This window comes from Equus quagga, chromosome 8 (assembly GCF_021613505.1).
Source record: "Equus quagga isolate Etosha38 chromosome 8, UCLA_HA_Equagga_1.0, whole genome shotgun sequence".
Classification (NCBI taxonomy): domain Eukaryota; kingdom Metazoa; phylum Chordata; class Mammalia; order Perissodactyla; family Equidae; genus Equus; species Equus quagga.
This window is the reverse complement of record NC_060274.1, coordinates 498857-520367: the sequence shown is the minus strand read 5'-3', so window position 1 is coordinate 520367 and position 21511 is coordinate 498857.

Below are 21511 nucleotides of genomic sequence, written 5' to 3'. Positions count from 1 at the left end.
TAAATCTGTTAAAACTTAATCTGTGGCCTAATATATGGTCTATCCTGAAAACTATGCCCTGTGAACTTGAGAAGAAAATCTATTCTGCTGTTGTTGAGTAGAGTTCCTGTACATGTCTGTTAGATTTTGTTGGTTTATTGTGATTTAAGTCACCTGTTCCTTACTTTTCTTCTGCCTGGTTGTTCTATGCATTATTATGAGTGAGGTGTTAAAGTCTCCAACTACTGTTGAAGAACTATTTCTCCCTTTGTTTCTGTCATTTTTTGCTTCATATTTTTGATGGTCTGTCATTAAGTGCATAAATGTTTATAATTGTTATATCTTATTGCTGTACTGAATCTTTTATTAATGTATAATGTCTGTCTTTGTCTCATAAACTTTTTTGATCTAAAGTGTATTTTGTCTGATATTAGGTATAGCCACTCTTCTTGGTTTTGGTTACCATTTACATGAAGTATCTTAGTCTATCCTTTCACTTTCAATCTGTTTGTGTCTTTGGATCTCAAGTGAGTCTCTTGTAGACAACATATAGTTGGATTGTGTGTTTTTATCCATTCTGCCAATCTCTGTCTTTTGATTGGAGAATTTAACCTATTTACATTATCAGTAACACTGAGAAGGAACCTCTCTCTGTCATTGTGCTATTCATTTTCTATATGCCTTATAGCTTTTTTGGCCCTTATTTCCTTCATTATTGTCTTTTGCTTAGTTGATTTTTTGTAGTGAAATATTTAAATTCCTTTCTCATTTTCTTTTGGGTCTATTCTATAGGTATTTTCTTTGTGGATACCACGGGGATTACATTTAACATCCTAACATTATAACACTGTCATTTGAATTTATAGCAGCTTAACTTCAACAACATACAAAAAGCCCACTCCTTTTCAGTTCCATCCCCATCCCCTTTCAGTTGTTGACATCACAGAATTACATCTGTACATGTTGTGTGCCCAAAACATAAACTAATAATTATTAACTAATACATAAACATATAATCATACTAATACATAACTAATAATTATTAAGCATCCCTTGTGTGTGATGACTCACTTCTCTCAGACACATAAATGGAAGCTGAGGAAGGCATCATCATATTTCTGTAACTTTCCCATTGTGCAGCACATGTGAAAAGTGCCTTTTAATGGTGGCCCTGCCTCTCCTATTAACACTGATCTCAATAATCTGTCCCATGTGGGCCAATCCAAGCACAAGACATGAGTGTGGGAATCTTCTTGCTCACAGCCTTAATGTTTTCCTGGGGCACATTTCACATCAGCCGATCCCTACACTGATGACCTGGGCTGTATTTCTGCAAATTACCAGGCAGCCCCATTGGGTTTTTCTGCCACAATAGTGACTTCTCTACTTTCATGGCATCCACACCCAGAAGGCGAAGCACAGAATAGACATCAGCTCCTGGGGAAAAGGTTGGGGCTGCTGACATGAAATCATGCTAAGGCAGAGTCTGAACCACCAGCCTCCAGCTCAGAGAAAGCCACCCACAAGGGTGGGCTAGAACCCAGAAGTTCCCACACAGCCTGCTATAGAGTCAGGTGCATGGATGGCTAGTGGGATCAACACGTTGCTGAACACACACCTGGCATGGATGGGCATGTCCTTTTACAGATGCTGAAAGTTTCTCCCTAGTGTGCTAGCTTCTAACGTCATGCACACCAATGTGCCCTCTGAGATGGCTAACAATGGAAGCAACGAAAGGACTGAACAACCCAAAATCCAGCACATGAGGAGTGACACTGACCCAAGGGTGAGCTGGTCAAGCCAAACTGCTGCTGCAGAGGTTACAAACACAGCAGCCGTCAGCCCTCCTGCAGCCCGTGGGGGAGAGCACCCACAGCCCTGGATTTGTGCAGAGCCCTTGCAGAGCCTATGATGTCCAGGGCTGTGTTCTCTTCTGTTTCTTTTCACAGCGCAACCCAGGCCACTTCCTGAAACCCCGACCTTCAGCCACTGTCCATTCACCTTGACCTGCTGTCTTCCAAGCTACTGATGTGTGAGATGCCTGGTCGCCTCCCGGAGGCATCTCTGTAATTTCTTTCCTCAATACCTTCAATCCCTCTTTATTCCATGTGCACGCTTCCTGGAATAAACATTACCCTAGGATGGGTTAGAATGTTGCTTAATCTCCTCTTGCAGACCAGAAAGAGTGGCAGAACCCTCCGTCCAAGCCTGGTAAGGCCAGGAGACCCAAATTCAGCAGAGCCCGATGTCCTACCTGTGAAGAAAGACCAGGAACCAGCAGACAGACGTCCTCAGAAAGAACAATGCCACAACCATCTTTCAAACTGTCTCCAGATAAAAAAGAAATCAGGAGAAACATTTAAACTTAGCTTCTTTCCACTGGCTTAGGGCATTGATTAAAGGCAAGTAACATCAACTTTAAATTCCATTTGGCTCAGCTGTGTAGACTTGCATTATACCAGATGGAGCCATCAGCTACATATGCTATTTACATTTGAATTCATTAAAATTAAGTAAGATAAAAATATCAGTTCCTCATCCTTGCTAGTCACATTTCAAGTGCTCCATGTCACATGTAGCTAGTGGCTAGAGCATGCACAGCCCAGAAAGTTCTATTGGACAGAGCTGGCATTACAGAGCAAGGCCAGCCTCATGCAAGGGAAGGAGACAAAATAGTGAGACTCTTGCCTTCTTTAGCCCCTTACACATGCACACATGTACAAGCACAAATGCACACACACACATGCACACACAAGCATGTACACACATGCACACGCACACAAGCACACACACATGCATAAACAGAGGCACACACCTCTTACACACCCTAAACCTCCATCACAGCTTGGAAAACCATTGTAAGATTAATATCGTTCCACAAAATGTGAGTTGGGTGACTCAGTTTACCAGTGGCTCTGACCTGGTGAAGCCCAGGCACGCTTCTCGCACACCTCGTCCTCACTGGCAAGGGGTGTTCTCCAGGTTTGGGGGTGGGGGCAGGTCACTCAGCTTGAGGGCACTGGCTGCAGGGTGGGATAGAGGGATTTGTCAAGGGAAGTGACAGAGCATCTCAACAGGACTCCAACCCTGGGATGGGCTGAGCAGCCCCTGTCTGCCCGCGGGTGGTAGGTAATTTCAACAGCAGTAGCTTTCACTTCAAATTTGGAGACAGCCAACGTGAAGGAAATACCCCGGGCAGCTGGCGAGATGGAATAGGTCATATTCTCAGGGATGATTTTTACATTTAAAAAATGCTATTAGATTTTTAACAATTACCCTCTTTTCATTGACAAACTCTCCCTCAGCACCAGTCAAGGAGCAAGAGAAAGAACTGTTTCTCTTTCTCTCTCATTTTTAAAGATTTCCTTCCGGTACAATGGTTACATTTCTTGACCTATAAAATCTGGAAGCTTCTAGCATCCCACACATCATGACGTGAGGATGCAGAGGAGCCGGCCCTAATCTCACACGCAGTCTCCATGTGCGAGCGCGTGTGTGGGCGTGTGAGAGCACGTGCATTTGAGCGCATGTGCATGTGCTCTGTCTAATCGGAAGCCTAATTGTGCAGCCTGGATCACTTTCCCTCCCCCTCTGCTGCCTGTGCTGAACAGACTTTTCTTCTTCCATCCCCGTGGTCTGGGCTCTGCATCTGGCCCTCTGGCACTGTCCCTGCTCATGGCCCTGCAGCCGGGGCCAGAGCCAGAAGGAGGATGAAGGGCTGCATTGATGCCCCTCGCATGGCCCTGCACAACCGGCAAATGGCACTTGTTGTGGGTTTTTAACTTTGGAGATAAGCTGATGGGACCGCAGCCAGCATGACAACAGGGCTTTCCGTTCCGAGTGGTAAGGAAAATCGCCTCTTGTTGGCCTGGGGCTGCTCCAGGAGCTGCGGCTCAGCTCCACTTAGCCAGAGGCCAGGGATGCTGTGAGGTTTGCACAGTGCATGCGAGGGAGCAGAGCAGAGGCAGGCTGCCGCAGGGACTCAGAGGCCCAGGTTTGACCTCCCACAGGGGAGGGTGCATGAGGAAGAGGAAGAAGCGGGCCTGAGGAAGGCTGGCAACAGCCAGGAGCACATCCTGTCGTGCGCACAACATCCCCGAGACCGTGCATCATGCCACACAGCCCTGTGAACTGGCTCTGGGTCCGCTGGGGACAGCAAATGAAGGACAGTGATGAAAAGACCCTCCGGGCTGCAAACATCCAGTAGGAGAGTCAGAATTGGTGACCCAGCAGCTCGGAGACACAACTCATCTGGGATTAACAAGATTTCAACCAAAAACAAGTCACTGCCTCTTTAGTTGACATTTTGTGTGGACAAAATGCCTGCTAGCAAGACAAGTTGGCAAGGACACCCCCTTCTTGGGACCACGGCTGTTCCAGGAGGTTTAGGAATTGGGTGACGGGCTCCAGATAGCCCCCAACGCGTCCCTCATCTGCGTCTCTCCTTGATTCCTTCTGTGGGGTCAGGAGATCGGCGTGCTTCACCTACATATTTCCAGGAGCACCGAAGGTTTCCAACTCTGCAAAGGTAGCTCCAGGTTTGCCCCCAGACTCTGCTCTCCAATTTCACCCGGCGGCCTCCCTTTCTCGTGTCCGGGGCTGGGGAGAGGTTCAGCTTTCTCCCGAGCATTCCATCCCCAAGTGGACGTCTAATCCCCACGCCAGTCCCTGGTGACAGATCGGTTCTCCACTTCTGTAACAGGAGCTCGGCTCTTACAGCCATCAGCATCAAACAGATCACTTTTTCCAGAGAATCTTGGGCCACATTGAAAACAAAGCAAAATAAACCCACAAGCCAGCACCCACCCAATGAGACATATCATCCTCCAGCTGGGTTTCCTTTGGCTTTTGTTCACGGCAGGAATGTGGAAACATTGAAATTCAGTCTCTCCCCTCGAGACTTGGGATTTTGTTAATGTTTGGGAAAAGTTGAGACTCAGAGTACTGACCGCCCCAGCGATACGACCGCTCCAGTCACCTGATCTCCAACGGTCAGGAGGGACACGACTTTATCCAGTCCTTGCCGGTGAATGTAGATGCAAACGTGTCCATCAGCATCCAGGCGAGGGCTCGTGCCCGAGATGCCAGGTCGCTGGTCCTCCCACAAGAGGAGGGGGTCCTGATGCACCTGCACGCACCTCACAGGGCTGTCAGTGTGAAAAGAATGCTCAGAAATTTGGGAGAGGCCTTGACCGTGTGCCTGTAGTAAGTATCCAGCAGCTTTGAGTGGACAGCACGGTCAAGCAGTCGCTCGTGAGCATTGGTCCTTACTAAAGATTCACAGTGTCCTTTCCTCAGGGTGCAGGTGCTGTGACGTCTGTGTTACAGTCTAAGGGCAGATGTGTAGTTTGACGATCAGCCCTTCTGAAGACACATGAAAACTGCTTGTGGAAAAACAAGAAGCCTAACAGGAAATGTGCAAATAGTGACCACTGCCTTGTCAAGAGCATGGAGCGCTGTGGTGCGGTGCAGGGAGCAGAGATGGCGTGGGCAGGGCTTGTGGCACTCGGAGGCGGCCAGTCGACAGGACTGTAAGAAGAGCCGTGCTTTCTTAGACCCCCTCCCGGCCCAGGCACCTGCCCTGCCATTACGTCCCCCAGACTTATCATTATCTTAACTCTACCTGGAGGCTCAGTGCTAAAGAAAGCGGTTCTAATGGAAAGGTCCCTGCCCGCCCCGAATCTCGAAGGCTATAATCTTAGACTAGGAGAGTGAAGCGAGGTGGTTCAGAGCTTGGATTCCAGAGCCCACCCATCTAGATTTGAATGCCAGAGCTGCTACACGCGAGCTGGGACCCGAGTGAAGGTGTTTGAACTCCTCCTTGGTTACACCTCTCTGAAATGGACAGGTCAATAGTGCCTCCTTCCTAGAGTTGTTGTGAAGACCAAGCAAGCCAAGGTTCACCAGGGAGCACCCCCATTCCTGCTGACCATCAGGTAGTATCTGTTAGGCAAACAGGTCAAGGATCAGCCCCCGTGGCATTTCCATCCATGAAAGTGTGATGATGCGAGAGGCTCTTCATCCTAGGGCACAGGCTGTGGGAAGAGTGTGTGCAGGAAGGTGCATGTGAAAGTCCCGATCACTCTGGCTGAGGAAGGCTCAGAGCCGACGTCGTTCCCACGGGCCGACGGGTAACACCTTATTATGGCTTCCCGGCCCCCTGAGCAGGGTCTTGGAGCAGCACAAGGCTGAACTTCTAAAGACCTAAAAACTTCCACAGGCTCAAAGCGCATCTTGGGGTATCTCTTGGTGGGAGACAGAACACGGTGATGGGACTATGTCGTTTCAGCTCAGACACACACTGCTCAAGAACCTTGGGAGAGGACAGCCAGGATACAAGAGATCCGTAACAGGCACACAGGATGACTAAGTTCAAGAGCATCGTCAGACGCCGAAGATGAAGCCCAGCCCTCCCTCAGGCCCAGGGTACCAGGGCTGCTGGTGTAGCCTGGGTTATTCCCTGCCCTTTCAAAGGGAGTGAGTTCATTCATACTTCAGTTTACAATCACATGACCAAGGAGGTTCCTGGAAAGGGAGCAACCAGCAGTCCCAGGGATATTGCCGTTATGGCGACTTATTGCCTAACAGTTCCCGGCAGCTGACGGAAACTGGACTGACCTACGCTGACCAGTGTGTTCTGGAAATAGCAAGGCCAGCCTGTGGCAGGAGGAAGCTCAGTGGAGGTACTGGAGACTGAGCATCCTTTATAAATTCTCAGGGAGGTTTCTTCTCCCCTTGAGATAATGAAGAATGGGGCAGAGGTCCTGGACAAAGGGACTCTTCACAGTTGAGATTGCCATTAATATTCAATTATCAATTTATAGTGCTTTATCCTAATAACGTCTGTGCGCTGGCTGCAAGGCTGTTCTCCATATTTCAACCTTAGTTCACAGCTGTATCAGAGAGAGCAGCCAGCCCTCAGACAGCCCTCCAGGAGGGCTTGGAAAGCACCTGACTCTGGGCCTCCTCTTTCGTCTCCGCAGGCCTCGCCTGTCCCTGGGCTGCCCTGTGGAGTTCCAGTCGGCCCCCACGTACAGATGTAATTTCAGATGGGCCTTTCACTGTGGAGTAGTCTATTTTCCATCTGTGATACAAGAAGAAACACAAGCAGACTTCTTCCTGTGTGCCCAGCACAGGGAGAGGCCCAGAGAGTGTGGAAAACCTGCCTTCTGTCCTCGAACATTGTGTGACCTGTTTGGAGAGTCCAGTCATGAGGCCGCCTCGAGTACTAAATGCAGCTAGACTCATGTCTGGCTTGCGTGCAACACAAGCTCAAGAGAGGAAGGTCATCCCCCGCTGGAGAAGCCCGTCTCAAGAGGCTTCCTGGAGGAGGTCCTTCTGGGATTAGAGTGGGAGAAGGGGCGATTGGCACAGCCTGAGCAGGGCACGACCCGAGGCCTGAGTCAGAACAAGAACACGTGGTGAATGAGACAAGAACCTGCCCGAGGGCCTGAGCCCCGGGAGGCTGCACAGGCAGGTTGAGAAATTGGACCTGCAGGTTCTGACGAAGTGGCACCATGAGAGCTGTGCTTTAGACAAGGTCACAGGCAGGACGTCAGGGTGGACGGGGCAGGATGGTCCCAGAGACAGGAGCGAGTATGGAGTGACAGGAGCTGTACCAGGAAGGCAGAAACCCCGTTATTAGGTGCGCATGTTTCCTGTGTCAGGTGTGTGTGTGTGCTTCACTCTCCTCGGCGTTGACGTTACTCCCAGGTCCAGAAAGACACGAGGAAATACTCGAAAAGCGAGATGCAGTATCTGCCTGGAGGAGATGTCTATCCCCCACCTCAGGGGCTTCGTAAGATGCTAAAATTTTTTAATTGATGTGAAAATTTACTTTGAAGGTCTAAGATAATACACAAACCAAATCTCTCTTCAGATACGAGCCACCACCAGTCGTCAGGCACCAGGCAGGTCTGGAGCCCCGTCCGCGGAGCTGGATGTAGGTTGTTACTTTCAATCTCACAGCAATTCAACAATATCATCTCTGCTGCTACTGAGTCCTATGGATCATCTCCTAGCAGGCCCACGTCTTCAAGGCTAATAAGCGGGTGAGATCTAATCCAGGTACGCTGGTTCTGAAGCATGGCTCTGACCACACGGCTCTGTGTTGGAAAAGGGTCCGTCTAAGCAGCACCTTGAATGGAGAAAGGATGAGCTTGATGCAAACAGCACACACAGAAGAAGCAGGGTAAGCAGTCACCATGCTGGCCCGGTCCACAGCCGTGTGTGCCAGCGACTTGTGTAGTTAAGTATTGAATAAACTTTTGTAGAATGAGAGAGATTTGCAGCCCTGGGCATGGCAGGAAGGGTGACCCCATTGGTTGGAAAGCTCAGCCCTCTGGGAGGGGAGGAAAATGATCTTGGCTTCAGATCAGATGAGTCTTGGGGTGATGGTGGCAAATGCACATGGAAATGTCCTCAGAGAAACAGAAGCTCAAGAAAGAGAGGCCAGGCTGAGACGTATCCTGGGAGCCATCAGCATGGAGGTTGTACATGAATTCCTGAGAGGAGATGAGACTTATGACATGAGCCATATGAGGGATGCACGCAAAGACCAGACTAGGGGCCCACACGGGCTGGGGACAGAACTATGAGAGTTTCAGAAAGACAGAAGGTACATCATGGAGGCAGGAGTAGGCCGGGAGAATCCGGGGTCAGGAAATCCACAGAGGGCGAGATCAGCATGGCACCTGTGTGAGATTGCCCGGATCACGTGAGGGTCAGTACTGGGGGTCTTTACTTTGTTTCAAAAATAGATTCACCAGTAAAAGAAAAACCAATAGAATAGAGAAGCTCCAGTTACAGATTTTGCTGTAGAGAAATAACTGGCAATCTTAGAAATGGCTATTCCACCAGATCTGTGAGGGGAAGCTGGCCGGCAGGGAAGTGACAGCATTCAATGTCGCGAAGACCCAGACAGAGCACTCTGTAAATAAGAGACCACATACATACTCATGATTTTTCCAGAATTCTGACTAAGAGAGTAAGGATAAAACTGGGATAGTAGATGGAGAAGATTCTAGAATAAAGGGGAAGAAATTTAAGTTCAAGATATACAAGCACAAGGGAAAATTCCAAGAGAATCCAAACTTGTCCTTCAGGTGTAAGGGGAGAGAGGATCCCACAGGAATGGGGAGAGTGTAGGAAACAGGACGACAGAGGTCTAAGGAGGAAGCCAGGAACTGCATCCCCACGGCTTCCTAAACCCCATTTGACCACCTCTGCTTCCCACTTATTAGCAGAAAAGCAGAACTTGGTGAGAACGTTGTCACATTTGGGTTTTTAGCTCAGGAACAGAAAGGGGGTCTAGCACGGTTGTCAGTGCCCCTGAGCAGGGTGGGGCCAGAGAGCAGCCACGGCTGAGGCCACCTGCCTGATGTAAGCGACCGTCGCCCTGGGTTCTCCAAGCGGAATCTCCTGACCAGCAGCACCCGCATTTGCCTGAAAACTGGCTAGAAATGCAGACTCTCAGGCCCCACCCCAGACCGGCTGAGTCGGAAACTCTGAAGATGGGGTCTGGAAACCTGCATTCACGGGCTCTCCACGGCGATTCTGATGCTGGCTAAGATGCAAGAGCCACTGAGCCGGTTTGTGGTTCTCACCCCTGACGCACGGGAACCCCTGGAAGCGTTTTAAGAACCTCTCTCTGGGATCCTACCCCAGGAGTTCCAATTTATTTGTCCTGGGGCATCAGTGAGTTTTTAAAAGCTCTCCAGATACCTTTATTGTGCAGCCAGGATGGGAACCATCAGACCAGACGGTTGCTGATGGAAGAGCAGGTTTGGGACAGAAAGACCCAGGAGGCCGGTCCTCATACTTCCTCACCCAAGGCTCCCACTGTCGCGTGTGAAGGGGCAGATCGTGCCGCCTTGAGCCTTTTACGGGAAAACTGACATGTCCATCTAAAACAAGTTGTAGTTTACTGAAAACAGTGGTAACTGGAATCTTTGTGGCCCCAAAAAATTTAAAGTCCAAAGTTACTCAGATTTCCCGGGTTGTGTCTGAAACTTGTTCTCCCCAAACCCTCTTCATCCTCCCCAGCTCTGAGCTACACGGGTAAGAGGAACGATACTGTGCCCGTGCACCCCACGCAAACAGCGATGGGAAAGTGGGTCTCACCTCTTCTCCTGACCCCACTCTCCTTTTCCACATTAAAACAAAATGCGTGTAACAGGGGCCGGCGCTGTGGCCAGGTGGTTAAGTCTGCACACTCTGCTTCAGTGGCCCAGGGTTTTGCTGGTTCGGATCCTGGGTGCAGACATGGCACCGCTCATCAACCATGCTGAGGTGGCTCCCACATGGCACAACCAGAAGGACCTACAACTAGAATGTACAGCTATGTACTGGGGGGATTTGGGGAGAAGAAGAAGGAAAAAGAAAATGCTTGTAAAGGAACTCAGAGCTGATGGGGCCCGAGTGTACCTGGGCTCATTAAGCAGTGACAGTGTGACCAAGCGCAAGGCTCAGGATTAACAACAGGCTGGGCTGGCGGCTGACAACACACAGCTGACAGCTCTGAACCCCGGTGGGCATGAACCCCAAAGCGTCGGTGCCACTGTCAGCAGAAGAAGGCTGAGCCTGAGTAAGGCCCCCTCATACCAGAGCCACAGGCTTTCCTCAAGAAGCCCCCACTCACCTCCTCTCCGCTGTCTCCCTCCCACCAGCCCAACCAAGCCCCCTGCTGCCCGGCCTAGCCTGCACCCCGTCCACTCGGAGCATGCAGTCACTTTGGACTGTGGACCCCTAATTAAAACAGATTAATGATCTGAAGCAGAAACTGTGTTTAATGAAGCCTTGCTGGGGCCGGTATGTGGCTCCAGGGCTGTTTGCCCACAAATATTTACCAGTGCTTCTTGCAGAAAAAGCAGGCCACCTGTTCCCTGTCCTCTGCCACCACTCAGGTAATGCCAAGTGGGGCCTCCCACACCTTCACCACCTCAACCCCCTGTCCATGTGCCCACAGTGGTGACATCCTCCGTCTGACCCCACATACCATCCCTGCAGGGATGTCCTCCACCTGACCCCTCACACTGTCCCCACAGGGACGTCCTCCATGTGACCTCTCACATCGTCCCCACAGAGTCGTGCTCCACATGGAGAGAGGGTAGACGCTCCACACCCCATCCCAGACGGGGTCACGTCTGCACCCACGCATGCACTGGCACTTTCACATTGCTCAAGACGCTGCTCTGTAAACTCAAGTCGCTGGGAAGTGGGCCAACAAGGAAGGTCCAGGGAGGTGACCTTGCCTGAACCTCGGTTTATCACTGGAGACACTGAGGACAAGGAAGGTGAGGTCCCCAGGTCACAGACTACAGCCTCCTCCACAGGCGCGCATCCTCTCAAGGAAGCCAAGACAGAGCCTGGAGTCCACAGTGGCATAGGGACCAAAACAAGAGGGAAAATGAACTTTCAGTAGAAGAAAATGAGCTGGGCATAACATTGGTGTCCTGGTCTTGCTCAGATGCAGTCAGTGGTAGCACGTCGCGTTGAACGTTTCTTCCGGGGGACGGGCCCTCGAGGTCACGAGGCACCCTGCATGCTGCTCTCAGAGGCTCGGGGTGGCCCTGGACAGAAGCATCTCTCTGGCTGTCCTCTGCCTGACCCTCCGCCCAGGCGTGGGGCCTGGACACCCTGAAACTTGTGCCCCAGCAGCTCCAGGCCGCCCCCTCCCAGCTGCCTCTTCTGGAGACAGGGCCTGGGAGCCCGCGGGGACTCTGGGCCGGCCCCGCCCGCTCTCTGAAGAAGACGACGCCAGCCCAGCCGCTTTGAAAGCTGCAGCCGGCACGTGGACAGGCAAGCCGCCGCCTGTCTCTCAGGTCACTGGAGGCTCTGCCACCCCCGCTGGCCGCCCCTACCCTGCGGGCGCCGGGCACACGGTTGACACAAGCCCACGCCCGCTCCTCGGCCGGCTTCCAGCTCTCCCCAGGTCAGCCCTCCTTCCCTCTGCCCTGCATTCCTGGCCCTTGCCTGCAGCCCCAAATTCCTGCTGCGCTGGAGGCAGGATGTTCTCTGGTGCAGGTACACAGCTCAGGAATTCACTCTCCCACCTGGCCTGTTGCAGCCTGAGCCCGCAGCCTGCGGGGCTCAGCACAAGTCCCGTCTGCTCACCCGGCAGACCCCACGCCTGAGGCTGTGACTCAGGAGAGGGAAATCCCTGAGCTGCAGGCCGTCAGCTCCTAAAGCCAGGAGGCCAGGTGGCACCCCCACCTCCAAACATCAAATAAGGGAAAAGGAATTCCTTGCACTCCAGCTTCTGAAGAGCACGGGGCTCGCGGGTGCACAGGAGGCATGCGGACATCCTTTAGGTTGATTTCTCCATGTCTGGGGCTCTTCGTCTCCAGGTGTGTGCACCCTGAGCTGTGATGCTCCAGCTGCCTGAGGAATACCGTCAGCCCACAGGAATGTAATCTGCTGGGAAGGGCTCAAGAGTGCATGGAGCAATCTGGCCATGCAGAAGTACAACCTCCAACATCAACAAGTTCAGAGGGAGCCGGCAGCTGACAAGAGAAGTTAGGTGAACAGCTCCTTAAAACCCAAGACACTCCCTCCCTCCAGGTTCATGGAGGCAGCAACTTGGTCTGAAACACACCTGCCTGCCGTGGATGACTGTCTCCCCACAGCTGTCGGTGAGCTTCCCGGCCCACCCACTCTTCCTGCCACAGCGTCCCCAGATCCAGCCTGCACGAGCAGGAGAGGAGGGGCCGCGGCTGGCTGGCTATGGGGTGTGTGTGGGGTCAGCGGGGGATGGCCGTCTCCACTGGGTCCCTCTGCCAGTTTCTCACCTGTGACCTGGGCAGGGGGCTCTCCTCTGCCCCCCTCATCCCGCTAAGATGTTAACTTTGTGTGCATTGTTTTGTCTCTTTAAATGAATGGACTTTATGTACACAGTTTTTGGGGGTGGGGGTTTTGATTTTTTTTTTAAAGATTGGCACCTGAGCTAACAACTGTTGCCAATATCCTTTTTTTTCCTCTGCTTTTTCTCCCCAAATCCCCCCAGTATATAGTTGTATATTTTAGTTGTGGGTCCTTCTAGTTGTGGCATGTGGGATGCCGCCTCTACATGGCCTTGTGAGCGGTGCCATGTCTGCACCCAGGATCTGAACCAGCAAAACCCCAGGCCGCCGAAGTGGAGCGTGCGAACGTAATCACTCAGCCACTAGGCCGGCCCACATATAAACGCAGGTTTTTTTAAAATTTAGTCTTCTATCACGTTTACACAAACAGAAGGTGGGGCTCCTAGCACCATCTTACATTCCATTTCTCCCAAGCAGCCACCATTTACAGGGAAATCAGGCTCATGCTCACCCCACCATGATTTAAGGATCCATAGGTGGCTGTCATCAAACCCTCCTTAGAAATGTAGGATTTTTAGAGCTAGAAGAGACTGGAAAGTCATCGGGGCCAACCCTCGTTTTGCACATGAGGAGAACAGGAAGTATTTTGTGGCCTGAGCTGTGACCATGTCACCACCGGAAAGTCAGGACTGCGCCCGACTCCCAGTCTGGTGCACTTTGCCCCACTCCACCAGCTGCTGGGCCTCCTGGGGCTGTGGTTCTGCTCCGCTTCCTGGATATTGTCAAACGAGAAGTCAGCTCCCTTCAGTGAACACCTAATGCCAGCAGGATGAGTCACGATCGTGAAAATCAGACCCTAATGTATCTTGTAAGCCCTCTTTCTAAATCCTGAACGAGCTCGTACTTGCCTATGGAATCGCACTGTCCTGTCGTCCCCACTCCTGGAACCTACACAACGTTCGGGGTGTTATCATGACCCGGCAGGTCTTCATGTTTGCGGGGCCATCTCGTGCTCTCTGCTGACACACCAAGCAGAGGAATTTGGAAGAACAGCTCTTTTCCAAGATGGCACCTGCTCTTCTCATGGCTCTTGTCTCTCCAGTAAACATATTTTGCAGTCTTTAGTCAGCACAGATAAAAATACAAATAAATTCAAGACAAATTTGATAAGTTCACGAAGGTTGGATTCACCATCTTTCACAGGTCTGACATTATTTAGGAACGACTCTTCTTTCTTACCATGACCTGCTAGCCTACAATATGCCCCCTGGTGCCAACAGCTGAGACCAAGTTCTGGATATTCCATGCTTCCACCTGACAACGTAGGGTTTATATTTTTCAAGAAGATCCCAAAAAGGGGCTTCATTTTCTTTCAACTTGTGAGGGCACTTTCTCCAAATGGTCCTCGATGCAGGAGCTGACATCCTATGTCCCTGTTTCGCAGAAGATTCTGCCCACAGTTATCTCCTACCCGTGCGTGAGGTAAAACAGACCCACGTCACAACCTACGGTCACCAACCATCCTGATTTGCCCAGGAACGTCCTGGTTTTAGTGCAGAAAGTCCCCCGTCCTGGCGAAATGCCTCAGTCCTGGCAACCCAGGAGGTTGCCCACCCTCTGACTGTCTAAAATTAAGCCCCTCTTACTAGTCTTACATCAAGTAGACTTTTACAAAACAACAGTTTTTTAAAAAAATTCAAGTGAAATTTCTCATGATAGAAGAAAATGGCGGAAAGATCCGAGAAATGTGTTCTGGATCTTTGATGAATGGGTGAGAAGCGAGGAGTGGGAATCCAGAAGATTTTTCAAGAAAAGCTCTGAATCTCCTCCCTCCTTTTCAGAAAGTGCTGTCGCTTTTATTTGCATATAGTTCCATATTCATCAGCAGGACAAAGTAGGATGCTCCAACAGGTTTTTCCGTCTCAAATTCCTATGATGTAACCAGCAGGGAAATAATCTGAAAGGCGTGCACAGCAGAATGGCAGCCGGCTCTGGGGCTGGGGCCGCCTGCTCATGCATAAACATCACCCACTAATTGTCTCTTTGTTACCCTACACTCTCCTCCCAGGGCTGGAGCTGCAGCGGGTTTTGGCCCACTCCCCAGCAGAGTGGGCCTGCAAGACTGAAGGCAGAGACATCTGCCCGTCTCTCAGCACTTCTTGGGCCTGAATTACACCTCACTGATCCACCCAAGGGACCGTGATCCAGCCTCAGGCTGGGAGTGTCGCACGGCGAAGCACCCAGGACTTGGAAATGTCTGGACAGGGCCAGAATTCTGAGGGTTGCTATGTCGCTTCCATTTTTATTTTGTTCCCCAGAGGGTGCTGGGCTGGCACGCTCTGGAGGAGGCGCGAGGGATGCCAGCACGGGCAGTTTCCAGGGCAGGACCTCAGCAATGCCTGGTGCAGCCTTGAGGGAGCGTGGCCATCTGGCCTGGGGGCGAGCTGCTGCCAGCACGGGGCAGAGTCCTGGGGAGAGTCTGGCATAAATTCATTCCCACGTCTGCTCTGATCTCAGGCAGAGAGAGGGAATGGCAAGGACTGTGGAAAAATGGACACACGTGCATATGTGTGCAGGCGTGGTCATGCACACACACACACACAGGCACCAAGCGTCCAGGGCAATGGAAGAATCGAAAGAAAGGCATGCAGATGGCTGCAGTGAGTTCAGGGTGACAGGAAGAGAGCATTCAGAAGGAAGAAGAAGAAGAGCAGGCAGGCAAAGTGTGAAAGACAAGAAAACGTGTGCAGAAGAGAGAACTGGAGGAAGACAGATGGCCCAAGGAAAGGGCGACCAAAACTGCACGAGGGGAAATTGGGACAGAGAGGAGCTGGGCCCCCCAAGCCGGAAGCAGGCTAGTGGACTGACCACGTGTGAGCACAGCCCGACCATACAGGGCCGGACCGCTCCCACTGCTCTTGGTGTATTTTCTTATTTGTTTCCAACATGTTGACTTCATGCATTTATCAAGAACTCAGTGGCCAAGGCCGCCATACACTTCAGAGCTAGGAAGGATGAAGCTGTTGTGGGAAAGTTTGCTTTTTCCAGAATAGGTGAACCCCACGCTGTCCAGGATCCCTTGGGTAACACGCCTTGCCATTATCTGATCGTCCCATCTTGCCTCACTCTCAGCTCTGTCCACAGAGGAGACCACTGACTTGGAAGCTGAGTGCACCCTCAAGATCCCACCCTTTCTACTGTCCCTGTGTCTTCAAAGGGACCTCCACCTGGAGCACACCAGCCTTGGCCAGCGGCGTCTTTGTGCACGTCTAAACCCCCACCATAGTACCAGAATCTGCACCAGTGTGCCAGCAATAACTGAATAAAAACTCCCAATTGTACAGAAGGGAAACATAACGAAGCAACCTTCTATATTTAGAAAATGCATCCACCCAAGAGAACAATGGAGGTGATAACAAACATTCATTGCTACACTTTTTCAGTGAAAAAAATAAAAGTAAGTAAAACTTCTCTAGTTAAGGAGCATTGAGGGCTAAAGTAGGGATAGAAATGGCAGCAACCCCATTCCATCTGGTTCTTTGACCGCTCATCTGTGTCCACACCAGGGCTATGATGATCCCTCATCAGTGTCTATACCAGGGCTGTGATGCTCTCCCATCAGTGTCCACACCAGAGCTGTGATGCTTTTCTTGTCTATCACGACGCAAATTGCTACAGTGCCGCACAAGTGTATGAGCTCTCCTGAATTCTGTTGGTCAGGGCTTTCTGCTATCGCCCTTACACCTGCAACACAAAGACGGCCAACACTCCTTGCAATAACAAGGCCACGTGCATTCCTAGGTCTCTGATGACTTCCCCGGAAGAAGGACTCGTCAGGGTCAGTGAGTTTGATTGCTGAGTGAATTGTAATTCTTTGGAAATTGTTCATTCTTATGTAACGTTTCTGTAATTCTTTTGCTCCAGGCTATTTGCTAACCTGAGTTTCCTCACCTGCTCCTCCAGCTAGGCTGGGTGACCAAGAAGTGAGACAAACGATAGGAACCAGACTCAGCGGTGACAGCCCTGACACTCATTGGTAGGAGCTCTCACAACCAGGTCAAATCTGGAAACCTTACCATCACTGGGGAGAGGGCTGGAAATCGCACAAGAGTGGCACCTTACAGCTCTTCGAGATTTCTACTCCCAGTCCAGTGGGAACCACAAAAGACAGAAAACAAGACTATCCCATTCTTAGTGGTTTCTTGACTCTTTGGGTCTGCTGTTTAGACATGGGGGAACTAGCGTTGGACCGTATCCTTAGAATCACGCCACTCACTTACTTGACATTTCTTTGCTTTCATTGTGACGCTTCATCCATCCTTGGTTATCAAGAAATAAGCACATGCCTACAGAACAGGAAGGGGTTTGTACACAGAGGCAGTTTCAGTTGATCTTGCTCATTTTCCAGTGAATTCCATTCAGGAGCCAAATGTCTGATTGCAGGCACCTTAAAAATGTGGGCCCCATTCCTTCTGCTGTGTCTGTTCTAGAAGCCTGAGGAGCCTGAGGACCGGCAGCAAACCTGTCCAGGTCTGGGTTATTGCAGCTAGAGGTAAGATGCACTGAAATTGTCCCTCTAGCCAGAAGTCCTGTTTCCAGGCAGTGGAAGGGAAGTTCCGGCCATGGCGCCCACCAGGCAGGACAGCGCCCAGAGGAAGCAGGAGCTAGCAGCGAGTCACATGATCTTCAGAGCGAGGTGACATCGGCTGGAAAGACACCATCTCATGACGCTGTAACTTGAGCTCTGCAGCTGGTGGTCCTGAGTGGCCAGGAGAACCACGACCATGGGCTGTACTGAGACCCCCGGCTTTGTGCCGGCCAGTGTGTAAGTTTGTGCACAAGTGTGCCTTTGCTGATCCTGGAAAGCAGGTCCCTCTTGGTGGCAAGATCCGTCTCTCAGCTCCAGACAGGACCCTGCAGCTGCCGTCTGAGGCCACGTGGCCCTGAGGGCCACAGGGACCCGGCGGGTGCTCTCCACGGAGCCCTAAATCTAGCTTCTTCAGAGCTGTTTGTAACCTGCACACACAGCTCCACAGACCGGCCTTGGCCAAGCTGTCCTAGCGAGACGTAGTTCACCAGGCAGAGTCAGGGCCGGCCTGGGGACCCCACAGCCTTCTCAGGCTGCAAATCAGCTTGTAAATCAAACTCTTCTACATGCGTGTCTGGAATAGATTATTGACACACCACGCAGGTTACATTACACACACAGCATTTTCGTCATGAGGCCCATGAGCTCTAAGGTATATATATGACAAGTATTTCTGAGGAGGAGAAACGCCAGTGCCTCCATCAAACGGCACACAGCGCGTGCTTAGCGGGGAGAGCCGAGTGAGAAATAGTGGGACGTTTGCAAAACGTGCTCCAACTCCGACACGCACCCTGAGCATTTGAAGGCAGAGATTCCTCCTAAGGAAGAAAGATGGGAGAAAAGGGAGTTAGGCCCAAAACCTCATGTAAAAAGCAAACGCTGTGAAGTGGGGCCGAGCACGGGCTTGTCAGCACCATCCCGTCGCCGTTCGGAGGAAGGGTCCTGTCAGTTACTCACTTCTCTCCTTGTTGACCAAGGCCAAATGTCCAGCCCAAAACTTCTATCCAGCGTGTCTCCCCGACTGTGTTCAGACCGAGAGAACAGAAGCCAAGTTCCACCCGGTCAGTCGGCAGCTCGTCAGCACCTCCAGGGAGTAAAAGGTCCTTGGGAATTAAGAAGGAAGGACGAGCGGCTGCACTCACTCCCCTGGAGCTGCATCTTGCTGGGCTGTTTCCTCATCAGTGAAAAAAGTGTCTGAACCCCGACGATGCCCCAGAGCCAACACTCTGTGACTGAGTGTGAGGTCTGGACTTTCTGGCGTAATTTTCAGTTATCCATGCCTCCTGCTTCTCATTACCCCGGATTATCAGAGGCCCACACGACCGGCTCAGTCTGGATTATAGTCAGAGAAGGCACAAGCACTTCCTCCCTCAGGCAGCCCCCTGGGATTTTCCCTGCGCATGTGCAAAGGGCTGGTCCTGGGGACTTCAATGACAGCAATAGTGACTTTCTAGTGATTTTTCTTCTTGGACTCACCTTCCTCTAGAGACGTCTTAAGTTCTAGACATTAAAGTGCCCAAATGTGCTGTAGGGCTTTGAAAGTGTGCAAAGACCAGAGAAGGCTCCTGAGGTCAATGGACATTAGCCTGGCCTGACTATGATGGCCAGGTGAGCTCAGCAAGTTTCCTTGGCCACCATGGACGATGGCGTCCCCGTCTATAGACGTGGGGAGTTGACCAGACAACCCGAGAGCTTGTTCAGATGCTAAAACTGCCTGGTCACTAGCCAAGTCCACAGCAGCACCGTGACAGAGGTGGGTCTGTTGTTGCCCCACCTAAACAGAAGGGTGGAGCCTGGGGGACACAGGGTCTTTCTTCTGCCCAGGAAGGGCACGTTGAAGCTACAGCGCGTGTCTTAGAGCCAGCTGGGCAGCCCGTGTGGGCCTCCTACCTGCCAGGAATAAGTCATGGGGTGTGATGAATGAATTAATCACGGAGAGGAGTTCTTTAGAGCTTTATGTGAAGGAACCCCTGACCACCGTCAGAGAACAGAGTCGGAGAGAAAAGTGTCTGGTCCGGTGCCTCCCCGTCAGCCCCAGGAATCACCTGGAACCCAGGACACGGTCTCGGCTCCCACGATGGCGCGGGAGGCTGGAGGCCGCCATACGGGCTGGGCTGTTGTCAGTAATATTTAGTCACAGCATCTGTCCTACAAAACAATTGGACTATCACCTGGCGACCTGATTTAGGGCTCCCCTAGAGTTTTGACCCAAACTCACGCATCTGACATCCTGATGTGACAGTCAGCTCTTGTGTTCCTGATCGTTTGGCGTTTCTTTAGTCCAACCAAGTGCCCCGACTTGGTCTTCCAGCCACAGGACTGTTGGCATCTTTCCGCACTGCCTCCTTCGAGGGACAGGCTCCTTCTAAGACGCTGTCTCTTCTCATCCCTTGGGACCATGGGGAGCAGCCATGTGGGAGACGCGGGTTTTAGATGGAGCATGAAAACCCCTGGTTTCTTTCAAAATACTGTCTATGGTGCTAATTCCCAATATCTAGAGAACATTGTTTTGTGCAAGGGAACAGCAGGAACTCCCAACAGCCAACAGGAAGCGTGAGCACCGTGCACGGCGTCCACAGATCGGGCGTCTGAGGGAGGGGAGGCAGAACGTGCAGGATCTGCCGTGACACAGACCACGGGGGGACTTGGCTCCTGCCTTCCTCTCCAAGCCTCAGTTTCCTGACATGTCCAAGGGCATCTGTGGTGGGGCCCATGGCACAGGGCTGCCTTAGGACGAAGACAGCCGTTCTCCACGGCGCCCAGTGAATACAAGACAGCAGTACTGGTTCCCGACGTTTAGTGTCAGATGAAGGAAAGATGCCTAAGATCTCACAGCTACTGGACTGATTCTAATACCGAGTCGTTGGGGCTGGCCCGGTGGCACAGCAGTTAAGTGCGCACGTTCTGCTTCAGCAGCCTGGGGTTCACCACTTCGGATCCTCGGTGTGGACATGGCACCGCTTATCAAGCCATTCTGTGGCAGGCATCCCACATATAAAGAAGAGGAAGATGGGCATGGATGTTAGCTCAGGGCCAGTCTTCCTCAGCAAAAAGAGGAGGATTGGCAGCAGATGTTAGCTTAGGGCTAATCTTTCTCTAAATGAATAAATAAACCGAGTCTTTCCTTAGCCACATTGGATTTTCTGTGGATTTTCTCTTGTCAAAGGGAGCATCCTTTGCCCTCATTTTCGCTGTGTCATGCTGAAATAGCAGCTTTACAAGAACACCTACATATCTCGGCAACGTGCACCATAGAAACAGAACGTGAAATATGGTCTCATCGCATATCAGTTCACCAGCACATGGAGTGAGCTCCAAGGGGACTAAAAAGTAGGCCGCTTTTAACAAAAGTATAATATGTGAACTCAAACACAGGGAGCCATCTCACACCTGAGAGCCACTGGCATTGGTCAGGCTTCCCAGAGTGGAAGCCCATCGTCTGTTAGATTATTCGTGATCGTGAATGTAAAGAAAAGCGCTTGTTACCATCACACGCTGCTTTCCTCTTACTTGGGGCAGCTCGGTGTTTCCTGCACCCTCCCTGCCCAGGTCCACGCAGCAGTTCACTGTGGAGTCTGTTGGCCCTTTTCTCTGCTCAGTAGTTTCCTGGGCTCTCTGCAGGGTCCACATGCTTCCTCATACTCTAATATTTTTGGCAGGATTGTCTGTTTCCGTTTTGTTTTCTCTCTATTGCGCTGCTCGTTCTGTGGTTTTAAAGATGACGTGAGCAAGATCCTCAGCACTGAACAGAAACCCCTTCAGAGCAACTCAACTGATTTTGCAGCTAAATTGCTCTCATCCAGACTAGATTCTGTTATTGTTAAATCTTTGCTTTCACAGGACTCTGATGAAATCCATAAAAGTTGTAATAGGATGGAATTTTATGCAAAGTGATGACTACGCCATTAAAATATGTAATCAACTGGTAAAACATCTGAGAAAAAAATGTGGCTATAAAAACGTACGTTTGGAAGCAAACATCAGATTCCACCAAAAGTAGAAGCAGCTTCAGAACCACCCGGATTTTTGCTGTGGTTTCCTTATATTATCTTTTCTTTCTTTTCAAACTCTGCCAATTAGATGGATTTAAAATTCAACCAAGGCATTTTTTTATTCAAAGGAGACCATTTTCGTTTGAAGAGGA